Raw genomic sequence first — 9,308 nt, 5'->3', positions numbered from 1 at the left:
GAAGGGATTCACTCGGTTATTCAGCCTGCAGCAACACCAACGAGTTCACACCGGGGAGGGACTGATTACCTGCTCTGTGTGGGGAAGGGATTCACTCGCTTATGGATCCTGCTAATAAACCAAGTCACTCATAGCAATGAGAAATACTTTAAAAGCTCTGACTGTGAGAGCAGCTCCAAAGGCTCTGATGAACTGATGTCCGACCAGCGCTTTCACACTAAAGACTGTTCAGTTGCACTGTGTGTGCGTGAAGAGATTCGCTTGGTCATTCAACCTGTTGAGACACAATATTAATCACACCAGTGAGAGACTATTTACTTCTGTCTACATCAATGTGGATGAAGTAGAAATGGTTGAGAGCTTCAGGTTTTCAGGTACCCAGATCACCAAACTGTTCTGGTCCCCCCATGCCAACACTATAGTTAAGAAAGCCCACCAATGCCTTCACTTTCTCAAGAGACAAAGGAAATTTGGCATATCCGCTACAACTCTCGCCACCTTTGACAGAGGCACCATAGAAAGCATTCTTTCCGGTTGTATCACAGCTTGGTATGGCTCCTGCTCTGTCCAAGACCGCAATAAACTATAAAGGGTCATGAACGAAGTCCAGTCCATCACGCAAACCAACCTCCCACCCATTGACACTGTCGACACTTCCCGCTGCCTCGGAAAAGCAGCCAGCATAATCAAGGACCCATACACCCCAGATATACTTTCACCTTCTTCTGGAAACCATGGATGAACAGGGATATCCGCCGCTTGCTGAAGTCCAGGTCTGAGACGTTCAAGTCAGGCGACCCTGACCTATACAAGAAATTATGTGGAGATGCCGGCGTTCAACTGGGGTAAATACAGCAAGAGTTTTAACAACACCAGGTTAAAGTCTAACAGTTTTATTTGGTAGCAAATGCCATTAGCTTTCGGAGCGCTGCTCCTTCACACTGATGAAGGAGCAGCGCTCCGAAAGCTAATGGCATTTGCTACCAAATAAACCTGTTGGACTTTAACCTGGCATTGTTAAAACTCTTACTATACAAGAAAGCCAGATACGATCTAAGGAGATCCATCAAAGATGCCAAAAGATAGTACCGGACCAAGCTTGAGTCCCAGGCTAGCCACACAGACCCCCACCGACTATGGCAAGGTCTGCAAGACATAACAGGCTACAAGATGAAGGCATGTAAAATCACCAGCTCCAACGCACCCCTCCCAGATGAGCTCAATGCATCCTATGCCTGTTTTGAGCAAGAGGTCAGTGAGAGCACGCCCTCCACTCTGGAAGAACCTGCATCTGGGGCCACCATTGCAGATGTCAGAGCAGTTTTCTCAAAGGTCAACCCATGGAAAGTGACTGGCACAGATGGGGTATCTGGACGAGCACTCAGATCCTTCACGGATCAGCTGGTGGGAGTATTTGCAGACATCTTCAACCTCTCTTTACAACAATCTGAGGTCCCTATCTGCTTCAAGAAGACGACCATCATCCCTATACCTAAGAAAAACCAAGCAGCGTGCCTTAATGACTATCATCCAGTGACTCTGACATCCATCATTATGAAGTGCTTCGAAAGGTTAGTCATGGCACGAATCAGTTCCAGCTTCCCGGACTACCTGGATCCACGACAGTTTGCCTACCATCGCAACAGGTCCACAGCAGACGCCATCTCCCTGGCTCTGCACTCAACCCTGGAACATCTGGATAACAAAGACACCTATGTCAGACTCCTATTTATTGACTACAGCTCAGCCTTCAACACCATTATTCCCACAAAACACATCTCCAAACTCCATGGCCTGGGCCTTGGCTCCTCCCTCTGCGACTAGATCCTCAACTTCCTAACTCACAGACCACAATCAGTAAGGATAGGCAACAACACCTCCTCCACAATCATCCTCAACACTGGTGCCCCACAATGCTGTGTTCTCAGCACCTATTATACTCCTTATACAGCCATGACTGTGTGGTCAAATTCCCCTACAATTCAATTTTCAAGTTTGCTGACGGTACCACTGTAATGGGACCGATCTCAAACAATGATGAGACAGAGTACAGGAATGAGCTAGAGAATCTGGTGAACTGGTGCAACGACAATAATCTCTCCCTCAATGTCAATAAAACAAAGGAGATTGTCATCGACTTCAGAAAGCGTAGAGGAGAACACGCCCCTGTCTACATCAATGGGGACAAAGTAGAAAGGGTCCAGAGCTTCAGGTTTTTAGGTGTCCGGATCACCAACAACCTGTCCCGGTCCCCCCACCCCATGCCAGCACTATAGTTAAGAAAGCCCACCAACGCCTCTACTTTCTCAGAAGACTAAGGAAATTTGGTAGGTCAGCTATGACTCTCGCCAACTTTTACAGATGCACCATAGAAAGCATTCATTCTGGTTGTATCACAGCTTGGTTTGGCTCCTGCGCTGCCCAAGACCGCAAGAAACTACAAAAGGTCGTGAATGTAGCCCAATCCATCACGCAAACCAGCCTCCCATCCATTGACTCTGTCTATTCTTCCTGCTGCCTCAGCAAAGCAGCCAGCATAAATCAGGACTCCCTTCCACCTTCTTCCTTCGGGAAAAAGATACAAAAGTCTGAGGTCATGTACCAACCAATTCAAGAACAACTTCTTCCCTGCTGCTGTCAGACTTTTGAATGGACTTACCTTGTATTAAGTTGACCTTTCTCTACACCCTAGGTATGATCGTAACACCACATTCTGCACTCTCTTGTTTCCTTCTCTACGAACGGCATGCTTTGTCTGTATAGGGTGCAAGAATCAATACTTTTCACTGGGTAATAATACATGTGAAAATAATAAATCAAATCAAATCCCTGTTCCCACACAACAAGTCACCCGTTCTCAGCTCTGCTAGATTTCTGCTGAAGTTCGGCCCTTTTCAGATCAATAAAACATTTGGTCAATTGTAGACGGGGTTTCCCCTCGAGGCTATGTATTGCTCAGACATAAACTAATACAAAGACTCAAAATGCAGTGTACTGATTTTTAACACGTGACTTTATTTAACTAAACAATCAAATGGGAGAATGATGTGAGGAAGCCCTGCACTCAAGGTAAAGAATGAGGGCAGCCCATATCACTCTGAAAAACAACGCCCCCGTGAAGGCAATTATACATTTACTAATCATATGGCTCACCCTTCCGGTAAACATAAGCCAATAATCATTAATACAAATCAGTCAATAGTCATCCTGTCATTAACTCCAGCCAATAACAATACACATAATGACGTAATGGGATTTCATTTGTTGACAATACCCTCCTCCTATTGTATCATAACATGAGACCCTGGACATGAAGCGGGAGGACGATCCCCACTTGACTCTCGCCCGACCCTGAGAAATTCTTCATGTCTGCTCGCCACCTGTGTTATCTCTCGGAGTTGTATGACCCTATTCATAAGGCTAGCATTGGTAGCCATCTTGTTCCCGACCACTGCTGATAGCATTACTGCTTTCAGTGAATCTATTGTTCCTTCCCTCTCTCTGTATTTTGTCACTGACTGAAGTTTCACAAAATGTAACCAAAAGCAAAACACATCCATCTTGCAAATTCAAAATACATGTTTTAAATGAGAAATATTTGTTAATTATTCAGAGCTGTCTTCTATGGCAACAGCCCTGGCGAGCTTATGTTCCCATAATCCAAGATCATTCATTCTAAAGTTAGTATTGTGTTAGTGTTCCTAAATCTATTGTTATGTGTTAATTAGCCTAATTATCCCCCCGCCCCACATCATCAATGAAGACCCAAACCACAATTTCCCATCCTGTCACCTGTCAACCATCCTTACCCAGAGCGTAATCACAACAGGAATAAAAACAGGAGAAGTGTAACAATCAAATTCAAAATAAATGCACAGCCAGTCATAGACGTTAATTTAATGTTCACTAATTAGCAAGAAAGCCTGAAGTCGGAGGTTCCCTAGGATTCTTACCGTCTGTTGAGGGGGAGGAGAACTCTCTCTCTGACTCCTCACTCAATTTCACTCCGTTATTTTCCAGTTCTGTTCTGGTCCCGCCTGGGATAACACCTACTCGATCTTTTCTTCTGAAGGAGCACCGTGAGTTCTAGGTTACTAGTAATGTTACAAGTCAAGTTGGTGCTTCAAGGTGTTCTATGAAGCTCACCTGACCTGTAACATTTTACGTTGAATTTGGCTCGGATGAGCACAAAAGGTTTCACTTAAGGTGTGATTCAACTGACCCACAAGGAGCTTTTATCAAAAACAAAGTTTAATTAAGAATATTGTTGCCATATATAGTAAGACACTTAGCAAGAACTTTTAACAATTATAAACAAGAAACACAACCACGATAATGTATAACTCTTAAGGAATATCTCTAATGTGTTACAACCAAAACCAACATCCAATACACAAAACCCTCCTAATAAGCACAATACAGCATAGGTTAATGCCCACTCGTTACAGGAATCCAGCCTCCTGGGTTGAATGCTGAAAATCTCTGGTGAAGAAACTCAGAAGAGGTCGTAATCGAATCTGTCTCCAAAACACATCTTCTTTATGGCAGGATGGCAGTAAGCCTCTCCTTCAGTTAACTGATAATAGTTTCAGAACCAAAGAGAAGAACAGGGAGAGAGAGAGACTGCTTCTTAGCTTGCTGCTAAAAACTACTTCCAACACATTCCCTAAAATGAAACGGAAAGCCCCATCACCTGGCTGCCACAGCTTAGCTCCTCCCCTCATGACATAGCTGAAGCTGTAAGCTGCATGATTTTTTGAAAAAAAATCTTTCTTAAAAAGGTACACTCACATCGTACCTCCCCCCTTAAGAAAAAAATGAACTTTCAACATTCAAAGATGGTTTCATTTTTCAAACCCTTCCAGTTTGACATTACTAGTATTCTACAATATAGAATCATAGAATCATAGAAAATATACATACATTTTACAAAAAATCAAAGCATGTAAATATTAACAGTAACATAATCCATTTCAGTCCTTGTCTTCCATCATCGGACCTTCCTTCACATTCGGGACAAAGCACCGGCAATCACATTTCCTCTACCCGCCACATGTATAATTTTTAAATTAAATGGCTGCAATAGTGGACTCCATCGAAAGAGTCTGGCATTTTTAGTCTTAATTTTCTCCAAAAATGTCAATGGATTATGATCAGTATACACCAGTGTCTCCAACAAATTACTGGCAACATAAATGTTAAAATGTTGCAAAGCCAGCACTAAACTCAAGGTCTCTTTTTCAATCGTTGAATATTTCATCTGGATCATTCAATTTTTTAGAACAATACCCAATAGGCCGTTCTATTCCTTTGTTGTCTTCTTGCAAGAGCACGGCACATCGTTCACAGTGGTAGCCACCTTGAATGGTTTTGTGCAATTTGGTGCAGCCAACACAGGAGCAGTGGCTAACACAGCCTTCAGGCTGTCAAATGCCTGTTGACACTCCGCCATCCACTCAAATTTGCTACGCTTCCTCAGCAAGTCAGTCAGTGGAGCAAACACGCTGCTAAAATTCGGCACAAATTTATGGTAAAAACTATTCAGGCCCAAAAATCACATTATTTTCCTTCGTGTTGATGGTATTGGGAACCCAATAACTTTTGTTTTTACCTCCCGTGGAGCTATCTGTCCATGTCCAATGGTATGGCTGAGGAACGTGACTTGGGCTTTTCCAAACGCAATCTTAGCCAGATTTACAACCAAACCCGCCGCCTGAAGTCAATCAAGTAATTCCGCCAGATGCTTCAAATGATCTTTCCATGTCTGACTAAAAATCACCAGATCGTCTGTGTACACCGCACAACTGGATAATCCTGAAATGACTTTGTTCGTTAACCGTTGAAATGTAGCTGGGGCGCTTTTCATGCCAAATGGCATAACTTTGAATTGGTATCAACCGGGTTCGATTCCCGGCTCGGGTCACTGTCTGTGTGGAGTTTGCACATTCTCCTCGTGTCTGCGTGGGTTTCCTCCGGGTGCTCCGGTTTCCTCCCACAGTCCAAAGATGTGCGGGTTAGGTTGATTGGCCAGGTTAAAAATTGCCCCTTAGAGTCCTGGGATGCGTAGGTTAGAGGGATTAGCGGGTAAATATGTGGGGTGGGATTGTGGTCGGTGCAGACTCGATGGGCCGAATGGCCTCCTTCTGCACTGTAGAGTTTCTATGATTTGGTGTCATGAAAGCTGAAATCTTCTTCACCCTTTTGGATAAAGGTACTTGTCAGTAACCTTTGAGTAAATCCAGTTTGGAGATAAAGGTTGATTGTCCAACCTTCTCAATGCAGTCCTCCAGCCATGGAATAGGATATAAGTCTGTTTTTGTAACTGCATTAACTTTCCTATAGTCCACACACAATCGTTGGGTACCATCCGGTTTTGGTACCATCACTATGGGTGAGCTCCACTCGCTGCAACTCACTTCAATTATGTCATTCTTAAGTATACCTTCTATCTCCCAATTTTAGAGGGTTAAGTCCATAAGGATGTTGTTTAATTAATTGTTTCCCACATCTACATAATGCATAGCCATTCTAGTACTTCCCAGCTTATTCCCACATATTTGTCCATGTGATATTAATAACTCTTTCAGGTCAGTTCGATTTTCCTCTGGGGGGTAACTCAATACTTTATCCCAATTTTTAATAATGTCCTCATTATCCAATTTAATTTGAGAAATATCAAATTCAGAGTCATCTGGATTCAGTTCTTCCCTCTGAGTTGTAACCACCAAAACTTCTTCTGCTCTCCTTCCCTATCAAAATACCTTTCAAGTATATTCACATGACACTCTGAGTTTTCCTTTGATCTGGCGTTCTTATCAAATAATTCACCTCACTCAATTTCTTTTCGATTTGATAAGGCCCATTAAACCTTGCCTTTAAAGGTTGAACTGCCACTGGTAACAGTACTAAAATTTTATCTCCATGAGCAAAACTATGATTTTTCGATTTCTTATCTGCTTTCTGTTTCATCACAAGCTGTGCAACTTTTGTAGCCAATTCAACTGCTCTGTTCAATCTTTCCCTAAACTTTGACACATAACCCAATAATGTAGTCTCAGAACGCTCACTTACCAATTTCTCCTTAATCAATTTCAGTAGTCCTCTTACCTCATGACCAAAAATCAATTCAAATGGACTGAATTTGGTTGATTCATGAGGTGCTTCCCTAATTGCAAAGAGTACAAATGAAATCCCTTTATCCCAATCCTCCAGATAATCTTAACAATAAGCCCTTAACATTGCCTTCAACATTTGATGCCACCGTTCTAATGCTCCCTGCGATTCTGGATGGTACACAGTTGATTTAAATTATTTTATTCCTCAGCTATCCATAACCTCCTTGAATAACTTGGATGTAATATTTGATCCTTGACCTGATTGTATTTCTGTGGGTAGTCCATATCTAGTAAAAAATTTAAGTAACTCTTCATACAATTCTTTTCGCTGTAATATTGCAGAATGGAATGGCCTCTGGAAAGCTAATAGACACATCCATTATGGTCAATAGATATTGATTCCCATTTTTTGTTTTAGGAAGGGGTCCTACGCAATCAATCCCTTCTAAAAAGGTTCCTCAAATGCTGGAATGGGCATTAAGGGTGCTGGTTTTATCACCGTTTGAGGTTTCCCTATCATTTGACATGTGTGACATGATCGAAAAATTTAACTACACCTTTATGCAGTCCAGGCCAATAAAAATGTTTTGCATTTTAGCTCGAGTTTTCCTTACTCCCAAATGACCTTCTGCTGGTGCCTCATGTGCTACTCGCAACACCTCATTTCTATACCCTACTGGCAATACCGCTTGATGAACTTCTGCCCACTTTTCATCTGCCTGAATATGTAACGGTCTCCATTTCCTCATTAAGACATCATTTTTAAAGTAATAACATTCTGGTATAGTCAGATTCCTCTTCCGTGTACGCTTTCTGATACAACTGTTTTATTTCTATATCCTTCTGTTGCAACTCCTCCAACTTTCCTGAACTAAAAATATCCACCTCATCCTCCACCTGTTCTTGTTCTTTTCCAACCATCTGATCGAAAATCGTTTCTGATAATTGAACTTCAACCTTATCTTCACTCTTTGATTTCTCCCCGTCTTAACTTGTGACTTTGCGACACATGTGACAATGGGCAGAATGGCCCCTTACCCAATCTTAACACCTGTCTGATCTAAAGAGAGAAGTTTCATCTGCTCCAGTCTCTCCTCAACACACTGAAGTCCCTCATCCCTGGAGCCATTCTCGTAAATCTCCTCTGCACCCTCTCTCAGAACATCACATCTTTCTTAAAGTGTGGGGCCCATATATCGGGTTCCATTCTAGAGGGACAAAATTGAAAAGCAGGGAAGTTATGTTCAACTTGTTTAGAACCAGGTTTAGACTACACTGAGAGTATTGTCAACATTTGTGATCTCCATTTAGAAAAAGGTCATAAAGACACTGGGGAAGGGGCAACAAAGATTCACAAGAATAACCCCAGAACTGAAGGCATTTAAACCTCAGGAAAGGCTGGGGCTGCTTTTCTCTAGAAAAGAGAAGACTGAAGGGTGACCTGATGGAAGCCTTTAAGATTATGAAGGTCTTCAATAATCCAATAGGGATTTCAGGAGAAACCTCTTTACCCAGCGAGTGGTGAGAATGTGGAACTCATTACCACAGTGAGTGGTTGAGGTGAATACCATGAATACATTGAAGGGGAAGTTAGATACATACATGAGGGGGAAAGGAATAGGATATGCTGATGGGGGAAGATAAAGAGGGGTGGGTGGAGGCTCATGTGGAGCATAAATACTGACATAGACCAATTGAGCCGACTGGCCTGGCCCTGTGCTGGAGCCTCAATGGAACAGAGACAAATGTATTTATTTTAGATCCACCTGTACTGGTCGGAAAAACACTATTTACCATCCAGGATAAAATAAATGTCCTTCATCAGCTTTTGTGAATCTTTTCAGTGGAAATGTGCTCTCCCAGGCTCAAAGAGCATCAATGAACCCACTAGAAGCAAAGTCGTGAGACCGACCAGTCCAGCAGAAAGAAACTCTCTGACCCTCCCACTTCACCAACTGTCAGAATGAACATGGTTCAGTCCTGGATGCGATTAACAGCAGCAATAAGAGCAGAATCCAACCCCTGTAATCACTTGTGAACTCACTGGTGTCTCAGCAGATGGAATGACAGTGTGAATTCCTTCCCACACACAGAGCAGGAGAATGGCCTCTCCCCAGTGTGAACTTTAGTGTGTCTGCAGGGTGGATTAATTGCTGAATCCCTTGTCACACATGGTGCAAGTGAATGGCCTCT

Source organism: Mustelus asterias, chromosome 23, assembly GCF_964213995.1.
Source record: "Mustelus asterias chromosome 23, sMusAst1.hap1.1, whole genome shotgun sequence".
NCBI classification, from domain to species: Eukaryota; Metazoa; Chordata; class Chondrichthyes; order Carcharhiniformes; family Triakidae; genus Mustelus; species Mustelus asterias.
The sequence above is the reverse complement of the archived record's forward strand: the minus strand, read 5'-3'. Positions refer to the sequence as shown.